The sequence below is a fragment of the Rosa rugosa genome, chromosome 2 (genome assembly GCF_958449725.1).
Source record: "Rosa rugosa chromosome 2, drRosRugo1.1, whole genome shotgun sequence".
Classification (NCBI taxonomy): domain Eukaryota; kingdom Viridiplantae; phylum Streptophyta; class Magnoliopsida; order Rosales; family Rosaceae; genus Rosa; species Rosa rugosa.
The window spans coordinates 8,412,028-8,430,743 of NC_084821.1; the positions used below are offsets into that span (position 1 = coordinate 8,412,028).

Genomic DNA, 18,716 nt, shown 5'->3' on the forward strand with positions numbered 1-18,716 from the left:
ACTTACCTTGAGAAATGCCATAATCATGAAGCATTTGCTTCATCCACAGCATTTGTGTGCAACAACTCCCAGCTGCAACATATTCAGCCTCTGCAGTAGATAGGGAAATGCAATTTTGTTTCTTGCTCTACCAAGCCACAAGATTGTTTCCAATAAAAAAGCAGCCTCCAGAAGTGCTTTTTTCTATCCTTTAGGTTTCCTCCCCAATCAGCATCAGAATACCCTGCAATTTCCACGTTAACTGTACCTGAAATATATCGGATGATTCTTTTGACAGCTTCCAAGTGTGATTCTTTGGGATTTGCTTGAAATCGAGCACACACTCCCACACTGTAGGAAATATCAGGTCGACTGGCAGTGAGATACAGCAAGCTTCCAATCATGCTTCTGTAGAGAGTGGAATCGATGGATTTCCCATGCGGATCTTCACTCAGTTTAGTAGTGGTGCTCATGGGATTGTTGACCACTTTCTTGGATTCAAGGCCAAATTTCTTGATGAGATTCTCAGCATATTTGGTTTGAGAGAGAAAGGTACATGCATCAAGTTGCTTTACTTGCAGTCCAAGGAAAAAGGTTAGCACACATGCTCATTTCAAATTCACTTTCCATGACAGATTGAAATTCATTGACAAGATATTTAGATGTAGAACCAAAAACAATGTCATCAACATACACCTGAGCAATGATAAGATCATTTTTCACTTGTTTTACAAATAAAGTTTTATCAATTGATCCTCTCGAGTACCCTTTTTCCACAAGATGAGTGGAAAGTCTTTCATACCAGGCTCGTGGAGCCTGCTTGAGTCCATATAAGGCTTTCTTGAGTATGTATACATGGTCCAGGTTATGTGGATCTTTGAAACCTTGAGGTTGTTCCACATAAACTTCTTCTTGTAAGATACCATTGAGAAAAGCTGTTTTGACATCCATTTGGAACAGTTTGAACCTAAGATGACAAGTCACATACAAAAGTAATCTCACAGACTCTAGTCGTGCAACAGGAGCAAAAGTTTCATCAAAATCAAGTCCCTCGACCTGTGAATATCCCTGTGCAACTAGCCTAGCTTTGTTTCTAATGACATTTCCTTTTTCATCACTTTTATTTTTGAAAATCCATTTAGTGCCTATGACATTGCAATTACTAGGTCTTGGTACTAAGTACCACACATCATTCCTAGCAAACTGATTCAATTCTTCTTGCATAGCACTAATCCATTGATCATCCAATAAGGCTTCCTTAGTATTTTTTGGTTCAACTAATGACACAAACCCAAACTGGGATATTACATTTATGTTCATCATATTACATTGTCATGGCTTACCTGATCTTGACTTACCTGTGTGGTAGCTTGACTTCTGGTCCTTAGGCCATCTGAAGCTCTCCCAATGATGTCTTGATCAGAGTGATCATTTCGAACTTGTTTGAAACCTTGTCTCACTGTCGGAGCTGGTTCAAAGATGCTATCGTTGATCTCCTCTTCCTCAGCTTCGGCTTCTTGACTGGATGCAGGTGAGGTTGAGATTGGTGGGGTTGATGTGTCTGCAAATGATTCTTCCTGTTTCACACCTTGATCATCAATAGAAACATTAATCGATTCCATAACAACTCGAGTTCTCTTGTTGTAGACTCTATAAGCTCTACTGGTCAGAGAATAGCCTAAGAACACACCATCATCACTCCTTGCATAGAATTTAGCAAGATGCTCTCTATCTCTTAAGATGTAGGAAGGACTTCCAAAAATATGAAAGTGCCCTACATTTGGCTTCTTACCTTTCCACAGTTCATACGCAGTTTGGTCAGTACCTGGTCTTAAGAAGACTCTGTTGATTGTATAACATGCATTACTTATAGCCTCAGCCCAAAAGTTTGTGCTTAGACTTGCAGCATGCAGCATAACTCTGGCCATATCCAATAATACTCTATTCTTTCTTTCAACAATTCCGTTTTGTTGTGAAGTAATTGGGGCTGAAAACTCATGGGAAACACCAAGCTCATTGAAATAGTTACTGAAAGCAGCATTCTTGAACTCAGTTCCATTATCAGATCTAACTCTGACCATACTGAGATTTGAAGATTGTTTTTCTATCAACATTTTCTGACTTACATTTTTGAATGATTCAAAGGTTTCAGTTTTGTCTTTCAAAAAATTCACCCAGATAAACCTAGAGAAGTCATCTACTACTACCAACATATAGCTTTTACCTCTAATGCTTTCAGATTGAGCTGGTCCCATGAGGTCCATGTGTAGCAGTTTCAGAACTTTTGTGGTTGTAGCAGAGTTCACCACTTTGTGAGGTGCTTTTGTTTGCTTTCCAATCCTGCATCCTCCACACATTTTATCAGTCTTACCTTTTAGAGCTGGCAAGCCTCTGACACATTGCTTGGATGATATCTTTAGTACATCTTGATAGTTCACATGTCCGAGCCTTCTATGCCATAGTTCAAATGTCTCTTATGTTGATCTTACTGAAACACAAGACTGCATGGCAGAAGATTCATTAGCTTTAATATGATAGCAATTGTCACAAGATCTCTTTGAAGGAATTGTGTCCTAAAACAATCATTTTGATGTAATTATTATTGTAATTATTATTAATAAAAAGGGCAAGTTTATTGTTCATTGCTTATATTTAATATTTGATTGAACAAGGTCCAAGGAATATGAGTTAAAGAGAAAGTAATCTAAAGAGTTAGATGTGTGAGACCTTTACTCTTTCACACTAGCTCTTATCCTAAAATGTTCCTAGTCATAGGATTATCACTTGGACATTGATAATCCGGAAAGACTAGCACATACTATGTATGCTCAATATGGAGGATGATATGTCTCTTGTCATTTGTGTAGAGACACTAATACAAGTATGTGGGTGCTCTTAACTTAAAGAGTACACTGAACGCGATCATTAGAGTTCTTGTATGGAGTCTTACTTACATGTCAAACTTGAACTCTAAATTGCAATAATACAAATTAGTCCTTTGACCTGAGACACTATAGTTGTCTTATGAGTGAATGGATTATCTCTTGATGATGCAATAATATTGTGTCCCTTAATGGATATAAGTATGTGGGTGCTCTTAACTTAAAGAGTACACTGAACGCGATCATTAGAGTTCTTGTATGGAGTCTTACTTACATGTCAAACTTGAACTCTAAATTGCAATAATACAAATTAGTCATTTGACCTGAGACACCATAGTTGTCTTATGAGTGAATATTGGATTATCTCTTGATGATGCAATAATATTGTGTCCCTTAATGGATATAATAGATGCATTCATTGGTATAATCAATTCGGTCATGGAGACATGTGAGTGTACAACAAGGAATCTCTATCCTTAAGTAAATAAGGAGTATGTTCAAAGATGTGATTCAATGAGTCTTTGGCCAAAGCATTGAATGAGATTTAAAAAGGAGTTTTTAATCACATTCTAAGAATCACATAGGAATGAAAATCACATTAGGGGATTGACATATCAATTCCATACCCCGATGATGTGATTTAGAACATCGTGTTAGAGAAGGACCGTATTGTATTGTAATTCCAATTGAATAAGGTTCTTTGTCATTCTACATTAACTAGGGTAGTCATGATATGTTGCAAGACGTCACTCATGACTTGTGAAGTCCCCAAGGATTAATAAACATTTATTATCCTAATAACAAGGGAGAATCAAAAATGGAGTTTTTGATTCGTAAACAAAATAGAATGGTTTCTATAAACTTTACTGCCTTGTTAATTAGAACCTAAGAGATCGCACACCATATAAGTGGATCCTTGAGATTGTATATGAAGAAGATTAAACAAGAGTTGGTTATGAGCAAATAATTAATTAGATTTATTATTTGAACATAATTAGGATTTTCCGGTAAAACCGAACCTATTGGGCCTAAACGATTGTCGGGTTTTTGGTGTGGACTTGGGCTTCACTAAATGAGATTTAAATGAAAGCCCAAGACACATTTTTAGTGCCCAATAACATGTATGGACCAGCCAAAATATTGGCTTTATGAAAGTCAATATTTTTCTTTTAGTAATTGGAGTTATTTCCTATTATATAAAAGTGAAAGCATGGACAAAGAAACAAGGTGGTGTCTCCACACTATTATTTTCAGATTAGAGAGAGAGAAAAAGAGTTCTCTCTTGGTCCATTTTTCAGAAATTAAAGGAAAGAAGAACACTTGCATAATTTCTTCTCTTCTTTCATCTTTCTTCATCTCTTGATTCACTTGGTGAAGATCCTTAGAGGCCATATATTTTTGTGGCTTTACTTGTTACATCAAGGAGGAGATTACAAGCACAAGAAGGAGTTCTTAATTCAAGGTGCTTCAAGGTGGAGGAAACACACACAAGGAGAGATCAAGGAGAGGAACTTTGGTGGTTCACTTGGATCGGATTAAAATCACGCTCCAAGGGTGAGTAGAACATAAACTCCCTCTTTGTTCTTCCTTACTATGCATGCTATGTTTATATACATATCACAATAAGCCAAGATCATGGGTTAAAGGAATGGATTTTATGTTTAGTTAGTAGTTTAATTGTTAAACTAATTCCGCACTAATTAAAAAGTTTTGAAATCCATCCATTCCTTCAATTGGTATCAGAGCCATTGGCTTAATTTTGATATGTTATAAACATGGCTAAGTATGTTTGTTGATGTGATTTTCTTAAGCTTAGAGTAATATGTAATTTAGATCATAAAATTTGCTTTATCATAAAAGTTATGAAGCATGTGATGTAAGGTAGATTTTATGATAGCAAGAAAAGGTTTCTAGAAATTACATGTAAGAAGTGGTTTAAGTTTTATGAAACTTTAATGCATATGAGATATGTATTAAGGGGTTCTATATGTTTCTTAATTAAAATGTTAATCTTAGAAACATGTTAGATGATATATGCTTTAGGGGATGCATGTTTTTTTTTTTTTGGCTTCAAAGATGAAGTAAACAAGTGTTCAATGGAAGAACATAAAGCTGGAATTTTATTTCCAGCTTTTTGGAACATGTCTAAACTAGTTGTGAACTAGCTAATTTTTCCATGGTGTTTGCTCTAACTTTTGATCCATAAATTCATGAATTGTTATTTAACTAATAGTTAATGATGACATAAAATCATTTCCATGTTTCTCTCACCAAATAGTTGGTAGAGTTAGTCATCTTTATTATTAGTTTTTCTAAATAACTCTCCAAAAGTTGGTGATGCATGATGTAAAACATTATCTCTAAATCACTCACCAAAAGTTGGTGATGCATGATGTAAAACATTATCTCTAAATCACTCACCAAAAGTTGGTGATGCATGATGTAAAACATTATCTCTAAAATCACTCACCAAAAGTTGGTGATGCATAATGTTTGATGCATGATGTAAAACATTATCTCTAAAATCACTCACCAAAAGTTTGTGATACATGATGTAAAACATTATCCCCTAAATTACTCACCAAAAGTTAATGATGCATGATGTAAGACATCATCTCATAAATCACTCAACTAATTTACTTCCTTAAATTAAAGTAATTTAGTGGTTAACTTATTTTGATTGAGTTAAATATGCTTGTTTAATTAACCTTATTAATCTTGGTTAATTAAAGGATGATTATGGACTATGGCCTAATATAATTGAGCATGAGATTGGCCGACTGTTCATTTTGAATGAATGTGGTTATGTAATTTAAGTAGTTAATTCATTTGGGTTATGTAATTAATTTGATTAATTCATTTGGTTGTGTAACTAAGTAGCTTATTTAATTTATTCAAGTTTGATTAAATTTAAATGGGAGCTTGTATGCCCCTCATCCACTCTTGTAATCAAAGATGGAGGCACATGAGGATGATCCAAAGAAGAAGTTTGAAGTCATCAAGCCTTGAAATAAGTTCAAGTGCAAAGTGTAATAGCTTAGCTTAGTTATTTAATTTTCGTAATCGTTACGCGTAATTAAAATCAACCATCCAAACATGACCTTGATCCAACATATTGGCTCATGTTGGATCAAACAACAAGTCCATAATCATCCTATGTGACCTATTATAATTGCATGTTCGTTGCACTTGATCAAGTAATTTTATACTTCCCATGATTCCATTTGAAAAATGTTTTTGATGAAATCAAATTGTTTTTCCAAAAAACAATTAAGTGGGAGTATTTTATTATAGATCAAGTATAATGAAAATGTGATTGCATTAGGATCAAAGCAAATGCAATGTGATTGTTATTAATGAGATTATTAAAGATGAGACTTTAAAATTCCCTCAAAGTGATATTAAGTTGAAAAGCGAAGAAGACATTATGAATGCTTCTTTGTGGCCTTCCAACATTGTAATCTCCTATTAGATGTTCTTACATGTGAATATCATTCCGAGCGGGGGTATTTCTTGCTAGGAGCTCGAGCATTAAAAAGAGGTTATTCAACATTTGATGTTGTAAGGTAGGGACAAATCTTGGTCAATATTCTATTATGATGAGATTTAATTTTTGATCCCTATACTTACATAAGATGATGGGTATAGCTTAACTAGAGTAATTTATCAATATCCTATTATGGTGAGACTTACTTACTTTAGAGGCCAAAGTTATGGATATTCACATTTGATGTGATTGGATAAGAGTATCCTCTCATGGAAATTAAGTTGACCTATAGTTCTATTATGATGCGGTTGGCTTAATGAAAATGAGTCTTCCATACTCACTAAGAGTTTTAATTTATACTCTCGAATTCCTTGAGGGATTTGGAATTTGTTAAAATAGTGAGAGGGTGCCATTTGATTCTTAAGACCCGAGTCACTTGGTTTTAAAATCAATCTCACTTCTTTTATTTTATGTTATGTAGACTGCAATATGTCAGGACATCCTATCACCAAAATTCTCAATGAAAATCGTCTTGAGGGCCCAAACTTCAATGACTGTCTCCGCAATTTGAAAATTGTATTGACATTCGATAAGATCGCTTATGTCTTACAAAATGCACCTCCTCACACTCCATTGGCTCAAGATGCAACCGATGAGCAACGTGTTGCTTATCAAAAGCATAAGGATGATGACATGCAAGCTAAATGTGTTATGCTTGCATCCATGAACTCACAACTTCAGAAGCAACATGAGAATATGGATAGCGCCAGTTCTATATTACTCCATCTCACTGAATTGTTTGGTGAGAGAAATAGAAATGTGCGATTCACAGCTGTCAATGAGCTTGTTAAGACAAAGCATGTGAGGGGTGCTCCTGTGCATCAACATGGTCTAAAAATGATAGGCCTTATTGAGCAAATTCAAGACCTTGGATTTGCACTTGATGCGGAGCTAGCTCAAGATCTTCTTCTATCCTCCCTAGATGATTCATTTTCTCAGTTCATAATGAACTATAATATGCAACAAATGGATCATAGTCTTTCTGATCTTCTCAATATGTTGGTAACAGCTGAGAAGCAAATCAAGAAAGAGAGTGGGAGTGTGGCCATTGTCGCTTCTTCTTCCAAGTCCAAAGGCAAGGGCAAAGGGAAGAAGAAACAAGTGGCAAAGCCTAAACGAGCAGTCCAAAAGAAGAAGAAGAATGAACAAAAGGAACCAACACTACAACAGAAAGGCTTTTTAGCGACTAAGTTTTTTGCGAGGAATTTATTTTCCTCAGTAAATGTCACTTTTTACGAGGAATATTTCGATTCCTCACTAAATGTCATTAGGTTTTCTGTGAGAAACATATTTTCCTCACTATACACCACTTTCTACGATGAATATTTTAGTTCATCACTAAAGGTGACCATAATTTGGTCTTCTAAATCATCATGTTATTAGCGAGGAAATATGAAACTTGGGTGAGGAATGTTTTCATCGCGAAAACAATATTCAATGAGGAAATAATGATGTCGTCGTTATTACTTTGGCGGAAAATTATGTAAAACCCGCCAGATTCAATGGTGACACAACTATGGTTTCCTCGCTAAAAGTACGTGTTTTACGAGGAACTATTTCCTCGTCAAAAGAAGCAATTAGGGAGGAAATAACGATTTCGTCGTTATTTATTTGGCGAAAAATTATCTAAAACCCGCCAAATTCAAGGGCGACAAAAGTATGGTTTCCTTGCTAAAAGTCCGTCTTTTACGAGGAACTATTTCCTCGTCAAAAGAAGCAATTAGGGAGGAAATAAGAATTTCGTCGTTATTTGTTTGGCGGAAAATTATGTAAAACCCGCCAAATTCAAGCGCGACAAAAGTATGCTTTCCTCGCTAAAAGTCCGTCTTTTACGAGGAACTATTTCCTCGTCAAAAGAAGCAATTAGGGAGGAAATAACGATTTCGTCGTTATTTGTTTGGCGGAAAATTATGTAAAACCCTCCAAATTCAATGGCAACAAAAGTATAGTTTCCTCGCTAAAAGTCTGTCTTTTACGAGGAACTATTTCCTCGTCAAAAGAAGCAATTAGGGAGGAAATAACAATTTCATCGTTATGATTTTGGCGGAAAATTGTGTACAACCCGCCAAATTCAATGGCCACAAAAAGTATGGTTTCCTCGCTAAAGTCCATCTTTTATGAGGAACTATTTCCTCGACAAAAGAAATCATTAGGAAGGAAATAATGATTTCGTCGTTATTTGTTTGGCGGAAAATCATGTAAAACCTGTCAAATTCAATGGCGACAAAAGTATGATTTCCTCGCTAAAAGTCCATCTTTTACGAGAACTATTTCCTCGTAAAAAAGAAGCAATTATCAAGGAAATAACGATTTCGTCGTTGTAGATTTTGGTGGGAAAAAAATTATAATTAAGGGGGTAATTGGCGGTACTAAAAAAAAGCCAACCATATTCTTTTTTGGCTTGGCACAGGAAAAAAAAAAAATAATAAAACATAAAACAAAAACCAATACCAATATTATAAATAGATGACGACCAAACCCTAACATAAGGTTTCTCTCATAGCAGCTCTCTAGAACTCTCCTCTGACCTCTGTGGGTAAACATCTTACATCCTATTGTTTCCTTTTTCTTCCATGAAGATGAGATTGTAAGATCTGAAGAACTAAACGGAGCATGCCAAAATTAGGCCTCATCAAAAAGCCCGCGGATCAAGTGGGCCGATGGAGGCCCGCTGGCCCGGAGGGCCAAAAGCCCGGCCCGGCCAGTAAAAAAATCCCGCCATAGGCCCGGCCCTGTGGGTAGAGGGCCGGGCTTGGTTTAGGGGTTTGAAATCCGGCCCGTAAAAGCCCGCAAACAAAAAATATTATATAAATAACACATAAACTGTTGTGCAGAACACCTAACTTCGATGAATTACTGGGAACTTCTCGGATGGAATTAGGAGTTGTACCCTATATTCACGGAAAGCCTCATGTGTCTAGTTTCTAAGGAATTTTACGGTTTGCGATTCCGACTTTTCTAGAAGGAGTTATGGCAATGTAAGTGAAGGCAGTTCAGCTTGAATGAGAATCTGCAACACACAAACTGTTGTGCAGAACACCTAACTTCGCTGAATTACTGAGAACGACGGTTGACCAATTCGATCGGATTCTAAAATAAGGTGAAATTGGCTAAATTTTTTACCACACTCATAATTTATTGTAATAACCATATCCAATGGTTGGTTTTTCCATTTTCTTTGAATTGATAGAGGTTGCTCTTTAGAGTGTATATGATATAAATATAGTTTTATAAGAGTAACTAAGTTTGACCTAGTTGATCGAATTCGAAACGAGAACGAAATTGGCTGAAATTTTTACAACCACCATAAAACATTACAATCTCTCCATCGAGCGGTTGGTTTCTCCAAATTCATTTTCCACTTCATATTTGCTTTAGAATGAACCTCAACAATTAAAATGCAATGTATAAGTTATACAAATTTAGGAAGAAAATTGGTCTAGACCAACGTATTTGTAATTAAAATTGAAATTTTTATCTTATGTCCACGCACATCCATCGATGAAATATTTACAAACGTGATGTAAAAAAATAAGCACGTTTCGCGGTCGTCACTCCATCGGTCAACCAAGAAAACATACAAATGACTACGGTTGACCAATCCGATCGGGTTCGAAACTATGGTGAAATTGACTAAATTTTTAACCACACGCATAATTTGTTGTAATAATCACATCCAACGGTCGGTTTTCCCATTTTCTTTGAATTGATAGAGGTTGCTCTTTGAAATGTATGATATATAAATATAGATTTATAAAAAAATTAGTGTCTTTAAATATTTATTATAAATAAAGCCCACAAGGCCTGTCCCAAAAAAGCCCGCAAGGCCCGCTTTATATGGACAGGCTTGGATCATTCGATTTACACTAGAAGGGCCTTGTGTGTGTGTGTGTGTGTGTGTGTGTGTGTGTATACACACACATATATATGTATATGTATGTGTCTATATATATATATGTATGGCGTAAGCATAACTAGTCGATATCAGTCCAATCCAGGTTTAGAACACTGGAATGCTGTTAAGAATATCCTTAAGTACTTGAGAAGGACTAAAGATTTATTCCTCGTTTATGGAGGTGGTGATTTGCAATCAGAGTTGCAAGTGGAAGCATACACAGACTCAGATTTTCAATCTGATGTGAATGACAGAAAATCCACATCAGGGTTTGTCTTCACCTTGAATGGAGGTGCAGTAAATTGGAGAAGCTGCAAACAAAGCGTTACTGCAGATTCCACTACTGAGGCAGAATACATTGCAGCTGCAAAGGAAGCAGTTTGGATGAAAAAGTTCATCACTGAACTTGATGTTGTTCCTACCATTGAGTCACCGATTCCACTTTACTGTGACAACAATGGGGCAATTGCTCAAGCCAAGGAACCAAGGTCTCATCAAAAATCCAAACACATCGAAAGACGTTTCCATATCATAAGGGAGATTGTTAATCGTGGAGACGTTAACATTCTCAAAGTTGCATCTATTGATAACATATCAGATCCATTCACTAAACCTTTATCACAAGCAAAGCTAGAACAACATCTTGAGAAGATGGGTGTACGTTTCATGGCTGATTGGGTTTAGTACAAGTGGGAGATTGAAGGAATTGTGTCCTAAAACAATCATTTTGATGTAATTATTATTGTAATTATTATTAATCAAAAGGGCAAGTTTATTGTTCATTGCTTATATTTAATATTTGATTGAACAAGGTCCAAGGAATATGAGTTAAAGAGAAAGTAATCTAAAGAGTTAGATGTGTGAGACCTTTACTCTTTCACACTCTTATCCTAAAAGGTTCCTAGTCATAGGATTATCACTTGGACATTGATAATCCAGAAAGACTAGCACATACTATGTATGCTCAATATGGAGGATGATATGTCTCTTGTCATTTGTGTAGAGACACTAATACAAGTATGTGGGTGCTCTTAACTTAAAGAGTACACTGAACGCGATCATTAGAGTTCTTGTATGGAGTCTTACTTACATGTCAAACTTGAACTCTAAATTGCAATAATACAAATTAGTCCTTTGACCTGAGACACCATAGTTGTCTTATGAGTGAATGGATTATCTCTTGATGATGCAATAATATTGTGTCCCTTAATGGATATAATAGATGCATTCATTGGTATAATCAATTCGGTCATGGAGACATGTGAGTGTACAACAAGGAATCTCTATCCTTAAGTAAATAAGGAGTATGTTCAAAGATGTGATTCAATGAGTCTTTGGCCAAAGCATTGAATGAGATTTAAAAAGGAGTTTTTAATCACATTCTAAGAATCACATAGGAATGAAAATCACATTAGGGGATTGACATATCAATTCCATACCCCGATGATGTGCTTTAGAACATCGTGTTAGAGAAGGACCGTATTGTATTGTAATTCCAATTGAATAGGTTCTTTGTCATTCTACATTAACTAGGGTAGTCATGATATGTTGCAAGACGTCACTCATGACTTGTGAAGTCCCCGAGGATTAATAAACATTTATTATCCTAATAACAAGGGAGAATCAAAAATGGAGTTTTTGATTCGTAAACAAAATAGAATGGTTTCTATAAACTTCACTGCCTTGTTAATTAGAACCTAAGAGATCGCACACCATATAAGTGGATCCTTGAGATTGTATATGAAGAAGATTAAACAAGAGTTGGTTATGAGCAAATAATTAATTAGATTTATTATTTGAACATAATTAGGATTTTCGGGTAAAACCGAACCTATTGGGCCTAAACGATTGTCGGGTTTTTGGTGTGGACTTGGGCTTCACTAAATGAGATTTAAATGAAAGCCCAAGACACATTTTTAGTGCCCAATAACATGTATGGACCAGCCAAAATATTGGCTATATGAAAGTCAATATTTTTCTTTTAGTAATTGGAGTTATTTCCTATTATATAAAAGTGAAAGCATGGACAAAGAAACTAGGTGGTGTCTCCACACTATTATTTTCAGATTAGAGAGAGAGAAAGAGAGTTCTCTCTTGGTCCATTTTTCAGAAATTAAAGGAAAGAAGAACACTTGCATAATTTATTCTTTTCTTTCATCTTTCTTCATCTCTTGATTCACTTGGTGAAGATCCTTAGAGGCCATATATTTTTGTGGCTTTACTTGTTACATCAAGGAGGAGATTACAAGCACAAGAAGGAGTACAAGAAGGAGTTCTTAATTCAAGGTGCTTCAAGGTGGAGGAAACACACACAAGGAGAGATCAAGGAGAGGAACTTTGGTGGTTCACTTGGATCAGATTAAAATCACGCTCCAAGGGTGAGTAGAACATAAACTCCCTCTTTGTTCTTCCTTACTATGCATGCTATGTTTATATACATATCACAATAAGCCAAGATCATGGGTTAAAGGAATGGATTTTATGTTTAGTTAGTAGTTTAATTGTTAAACTAATTCCGCACTAATTAAAAAGTTTTGAAATCCATCCATTCCTTCACTCTTACCTCCCATAATGCCTTCACCTTTATGATTAAGAACAAGACATCGTTGCTTATTGAACCATACATCTTCATAATCATCAGCCAGATGATTGACACTAATCAGATTTGCTGTCAGTCCTTCAACATACAAAACATTTTTGAGATTTGGGATCCCAGGAGTATTCACAGTGCCTCGAGCCAGTATGCTTGCTTTTCTTCCATCACCAAAGGTGACAGATCCTGTGGTGCACTCATTTTCAAAGGAAGAAAACCATGCCTTGTCTCCAGTCATATGTCGAGAACAGCCACTGTCAACATACCAAAAGTCCCTACGTTTATCTGCTAGGGCAGTGAGAGTTACTAGACATGTGGCTTTGATATATGTTGAATTCTCACTTGAATTCACATGTGATATACAACAAGCAGCATTAGTAGTATCAATGTGGATAGGAGAACCATTATTTCTACTTTTCTTAGTCCAAACAGATTTTCTACCAACATTTGGTATATTGTTTTTTGAAACTAACTTAGTCAGTTTATTAATGATTTCCTTTTGTTCTCTAAGCTCACTTTGCAGAGATTCTACAGTGCATGTTTCTTGAACATACTGTAATTTATTAATTCTCTCATTGCACCTAGGTCTAATATGTCCGATCTTACCACAGTGATGACAGATAGGAATAAAAGACTTAGATTGAGTATACCTGTTTTGACCAATAGCAATCCCTTGGTCAAACTTTACCTGTTGAGTAAATTTCGGTTGTTCCTTTTCTTGATTCTTGTCCTTTATGACAACATCAGCACAAGATTCATCATTTTCAACAGCTGATCGTGATTCTTTGACGAACTTGGTGGTTTTAGACTTCTCACCTGAGTAGCCGAGTCCAAAAGTGTTGTGAGGAGCTTTTCCTGATCCAAACAGTCTTGATACAGCTCCTGAGCTGATATCAAACTTAATGAACTTATCTTGAGTAGCTTTTAACTCTTCCTGCAAGGAATCAATTTCGGTTAGTAAATTAAAATTCAAAGCATGTTGCCCTTTTACCTCTAGCTCCAGCACTTTGACTTTGTTGTTGAGTTCAGTGCGTTCAATCTCCCATATTAGTGTGTAGACCCCCGTACTTTTTTTTGTTTATTTTAATTTGTCGTATAATGTTTGAAACTACGTATTCGTATGGTACACAAGTATTCGCGCTTAGGTTAAGATTTTGAGGCAATTTTAAAGGATTAAAAATTTTAGAGAAAATCCAATTTGGGTCTAGAAAAGTATTTTTAAAGTTTCGAGGCTTAGGACAAGCCCGGAAAATTTTCCCGAAAGGATTCGGTGAAGTGTCGGAAAAATAAGGATGTTTGAAGATGTAATTTTCGGATTGGGCTTGAGGAAATTAAAAGGAAAAAGAAAATAGGAGCAGCCCAAGCCCATTGGCCCAAAAGGAGGGGAAGATCCGACTTTTCACAATTAAATTTGGGAGAGGTATAAAAGCAAAACTTTCCTCTCAAACCCTAGCCTCTCCCTCATTTCTCTTCAGCTCTTTCTCTCTCTAACCGAGAGCCTCTCTCTCTACACTCTCACCGGAAATCGCCGCCACCGCCGGACGCCGCCGCCGCGCCTCCGCCATCGCCGGAACCCCTCTCCTCACCAAAATTTCCAGATTTTCTTCTCTTCCTTCCCTCTTTCCATTTCTCCAACCAAAATCAAGAAATTTAGCCATTCACTCACCCAAAAACCCTAGAACCCGAAGCTAAAATTGGGGTTTTTGTGATTTCTTCTTTCCAAGCTCAAATCAAGGTATTTTCCATCCTAATCTAGCCTCTAATCCTTCGATCTATACCTATTTCTTCCTAAATCCGAGATTTTGATTTGGGTTTGTGATTTTGTTTGCATGAACCCGATTTCTCCTTGAACCATGAAGCTAGGCTACGGGTTTGACAAGGATTTTTGGTAAGGATCTATCCATGCAACCTTGTTGTCGAGTTTTTTGGTTGAGATATTGATGTTGGACGAATTTGTAGGTGAAGAAGGCCAAGGAGGAGGATTTGGCCGTGAGTTTTGAAGAAGAAAGGGTAAGGAATGGGTTTTGGACAAACCCTAGAATTTTTGGAATTTATTTGGTTGATTTTGATTTTATGGAGCTATTGTTGTTGTTGGAAAATTGTGAAAATTAGGTGTTTGAGGATGGTTTAATTAGTAGGATTGTATTAGCATAATTTTCAAAGTGTTGGAATTTTTGTGTTGATTGTTTTGGTGATTGTTGTTGTGCATTTTGACCAAAAGAAAAAGAAAAGGAAGAAGAAGAGAAATTGCTTTATTTTTGGAAGAAAAAGAAAATAAAGAAAATGGTAAAAGTTGGATTAATTGAGTTTTTACCATGGTAAAGTGGTAAAAAGTGAAGAAGGTGAAAGTAAAGGTAAATTCTAGGGGTGGGCTCGGGCCCGAAATTTGGTGAGACCGAGACCGAACCCGAAACAATCGGGCCGGGCCGGTTCGGGCTTTTTCAAGAATGGAAACCGACAGAAACCGACCCCAAACGGGCCGGTTCGGTCTTCGGGTTTTTCGGGCCCAAAATCCAGTTTCCCAACTTTATGCAAAATACACACAAAATTGGGTGAGAGGCGAGGTTCGAACCCTCGACCTCTTGGACGGACGCCTTGCTCCCAACCTCTGGAGCACATGATGCTCTCTGTCTATCATATTCAACGTTTGTATTTATTGTGTGCTAACTAAGTGGTAGAAATAAAACAAAACAAAAGGCTCTGCCCTCTTTTTCTTTCTAATCTCTCCTTTCTTTTCTAGTCTTCTTCGACAATTCTTATTCTTCTTCTTCTGCAATTCTATACATATATTCATCTTCACAACCAGCGCCGCCTCTTCCTCTTCACCAGTCCCCCTCTCCTCCTGCACCGCCGCCTCCGCCGTCTCTGTTCTCAACGGCACCGTTTCGGCCTCCACCGCCTTCTTATAAGCATCAAACATTCTCCGAAGCATCCCATCCATCAGGTGGTTAACATCCCTGTTTTGCTACCTCACAACCCAAAAGTCCCTAACCCAATTTGTCTCCAGCAGATGTCTGAAGTACCTATCCAATTCCAGAAGCTTCTCTGTGTACTCGTCCAGCCATAAATAGCTCCAAGATCGGAGCTTGGAGACCTTCACGATTAGCTTTGCTCCCTTCTGCAATTCGACGACGACGGACTCGATCTTGTCGTCTTGATCGTGGAACTGCGTGTTGGGTTGACCCGGAGGACTTGGGTGAATAGGTGCCCAGATCACTGGATCTAATTATTCTGCTGCCGATTGGGTACCACCACTGGCCCACCGCTGGAGCACAAAGTTGGAGTAACAGGTCTGGAGTTTCAGGCTTTCAGCCAAAATTGCTAACAGGTCTGGGGTTGAATCAAGAAAGGGATGCTATGCTGGATTTGCAGATGAAGCCATGAACGGGTTGGCTGAGATAGTCAAGATGGAGGAAAATCGAGCCGCATCGGGCTTTCGGTCTCCGAATATGTGAAGCCCGAGACCGAACCGACAAAATATATTCGGGTCGGGTCCTAAACCGAACCGAGAATTTCTATATCAAACCCGAACCGAATCGGGCTTTTTTCGGTTTTTCGGGTCGGGCTTTCGGTTTTTCGGGTCCGGACGCCCACCCCTAGTAAATTCAGTAAAAATGAGGTAAAAGGTAAAAGTGAAAGTGTGGAGGTAAAAGTCATGGTAAAAGTGAAAAGGTGAAAAAGGAGAAGTAAATGGATAAAAGTAAAAGTAAAACTTTATTTATAATTATTTACTTATTTATTTTTAATAAATAAGAAATAATGGTAAATAAAGGAATATTTGGTCAAAAGTCAGAAGTCAAAGTCAAAGGTCAAAAGTCAACTCCTAGAGTTGACCATGGTTGACCGACCTCGTAAAACGTGAGGATCGACTCGACTTTGGTCGCTCGGATTGACGATAGTTTAGCGGAGCGATAAGGACGCCTTCCTTTTTAAGAAAGAAGTTAGTTTCCCAAATTGGTAAGAGTCGGAATAAATAATTAATGGCCTCATTGAAATAAAAAGGATTTAGTATGCGCGATTACTTAAAGTTGATCATGATGTTTACCTGGATAATTACTTACAAACTAAGTAATGGTTTAGGAAACACGATCGTTAAGGAAGCTTAAGCGTGAATGGGACCTAGACGCGTTGATTCCTAGGGATCCCGCGGTGTCGATAACCGTGAACCTCCGGAGGGGGCTGTGCTCCTATGTTTGTCGGGGAAAGGTAAGTACAGACAGTGAACCAGTCATAGGAGACTCAGAGCCAGGAAATGGACACTTTCGCTACTTGTAGTCACAAGGACTACAGAGTAGTTGGTTGGTTCTCTTACTCAGGACGAACCAGATCGGTCACTGATTTATTTTACTTTAGCCGGCAGGTAATATCTCGGAGCTCCAAATTGTGTGAAGCATGCTGCATATGATTTCTTGAAACGAAACAACTATGATTGTTTTTGTGTTTGCATTTGTTTTACTCGATTTTACAAATGCGCGCGATCTATATTCTAGTAGCTATGTTTCATCTATTAGTTTTCAAACCTAACTAAGGTTGGGTCGGCCCCTATTGGGCTAGCGAGGACGAAATGCTCACCCCTACATTTCAGGTTTCAACGAGGTCATTCCGGACGATTTGGATTAGAAGTGGGTCGTTGGCCGAGTCCGTGTGTTGCTGTTCCTGTGGCTTGAAGTTCTTCCCATTTGGTACTCTATCGATTTACTAGCTTTTCTTTCCCTGTTGAACTCTGTGAGGTCCGCCTACCTGCCTGGGAGCGCGCCTCACCCCTTTGTTTTATTGTTATTGTTGAACTCCTTTCATTTCGGTTATGATGTAAGCCCTAAGGCGCCACAGTGCACTTGCCACTTTATTTTTAAGCATGTCCAGACTTGTTATTTTAAATGTTGGGTTGTTGATTTAAAGTCCTTTCTTAAAAGTTTTTTTCTTGGTCTCCCATTTTCCCAAAAATTGCATTTTCAACAAGCCTTGTAGTATTAAGTTGGTAGGTCTACGGTACGTCTACGACGTATCGAGCTCCTATTGGCTTAATATTACGGCGCTGTGGTATACCCATTCGGGTCGCCACATAGTGGTTCCTTGTCATTTGTCACACTGGTGAGTTTACTCCTTTCTTGTTCCCATGTGGTCTGAGATTCTTTCAGCAACCTCTGCATCTCTTCTTTTTCAGCATTCAATGTCTGATTTTTTCTTTCTAATTCCATGTTTCTAATCAAAGTAACCTTTGATGTTTTGTAGAGTTGCTTGCAGCGGACAGTAGTTTCATCATCAGAGAAGGCTTCATCACTCTCTGAATCTGTCAATAGAGATGACACAAATGCTACATTCTCCACTTCCTGAGTTTCATCATCACTCCATGTTGATAACAGAGACTTGTTGTTGCTATTTCCATGCTTCCTGTTACCACAATCAGTAGAGATATGACCATAGCCACCACATTCATAGCACTTAGTTCTTCCAGACTGATTTCCCTTGAAGCTTGCTTTACCATTCTTGCCATTGAAATCACTACTACTATTACTGCCAGTATGAAAGTTTTTTCTGGGAGCATTTGGATTTCTAGAGGGATTCTTGCTTTTGAGAAATTTTTTGAACTCCTTAGTTAAGAGAGCAAGATCAAGGGTTTCTTCTTCCTCTTCTATTTCTTTCGCAACCTTGAAAGCTACACCCTTAGTTTTCTTCTCAGGTTTCAACCTCATTTAATAGGTTTTGAGATTCCCGATAAGTTCATCAAGTGGATAATCATCAATATCAAATGAATCCTCAATACTTGTAACTTTGGAATGAAATTTTTCCGGTAAGGCTCTGAGTATCTTCTTGACTATC

The 18,716-nt window shown here is 37.3% G+C and overlaps 1 long non-coding RNA gene across 2 annotated transcripts; it reads left to right on the forward strand.

Moving 5' to 3' along the window:
* The first annotated feature begins 14,426 nt into the window (after positions 1 to 14,426).
* On the forward strand, positions 14,427 to 17,005 carry LOC133734104 (uncharacterized). 2 transcript variants are annotated; one of them, XR_009858076.1, is made up of 4 exons: positions 14,427 to 14,631; positions 14,760 to 14,784; positions 14,856 to 14,906; positions 16,977 to 17,005. It is a non-coding gene; the product is annotated as an uncharacterized LOC133734104 (long non-coding RNA). The 2 variants fall into 2 exon arrangements; XR_009858075.1 differs by lacking the exon at positions 16,977 to 17,005 and having other exon boundaries at positions 14,429 to 14,631; positions 14,856 to 15,152.
* The last annotated feature ends 1,711 nt before the right edge of the window (positions 17,006 to 18,716 follow it).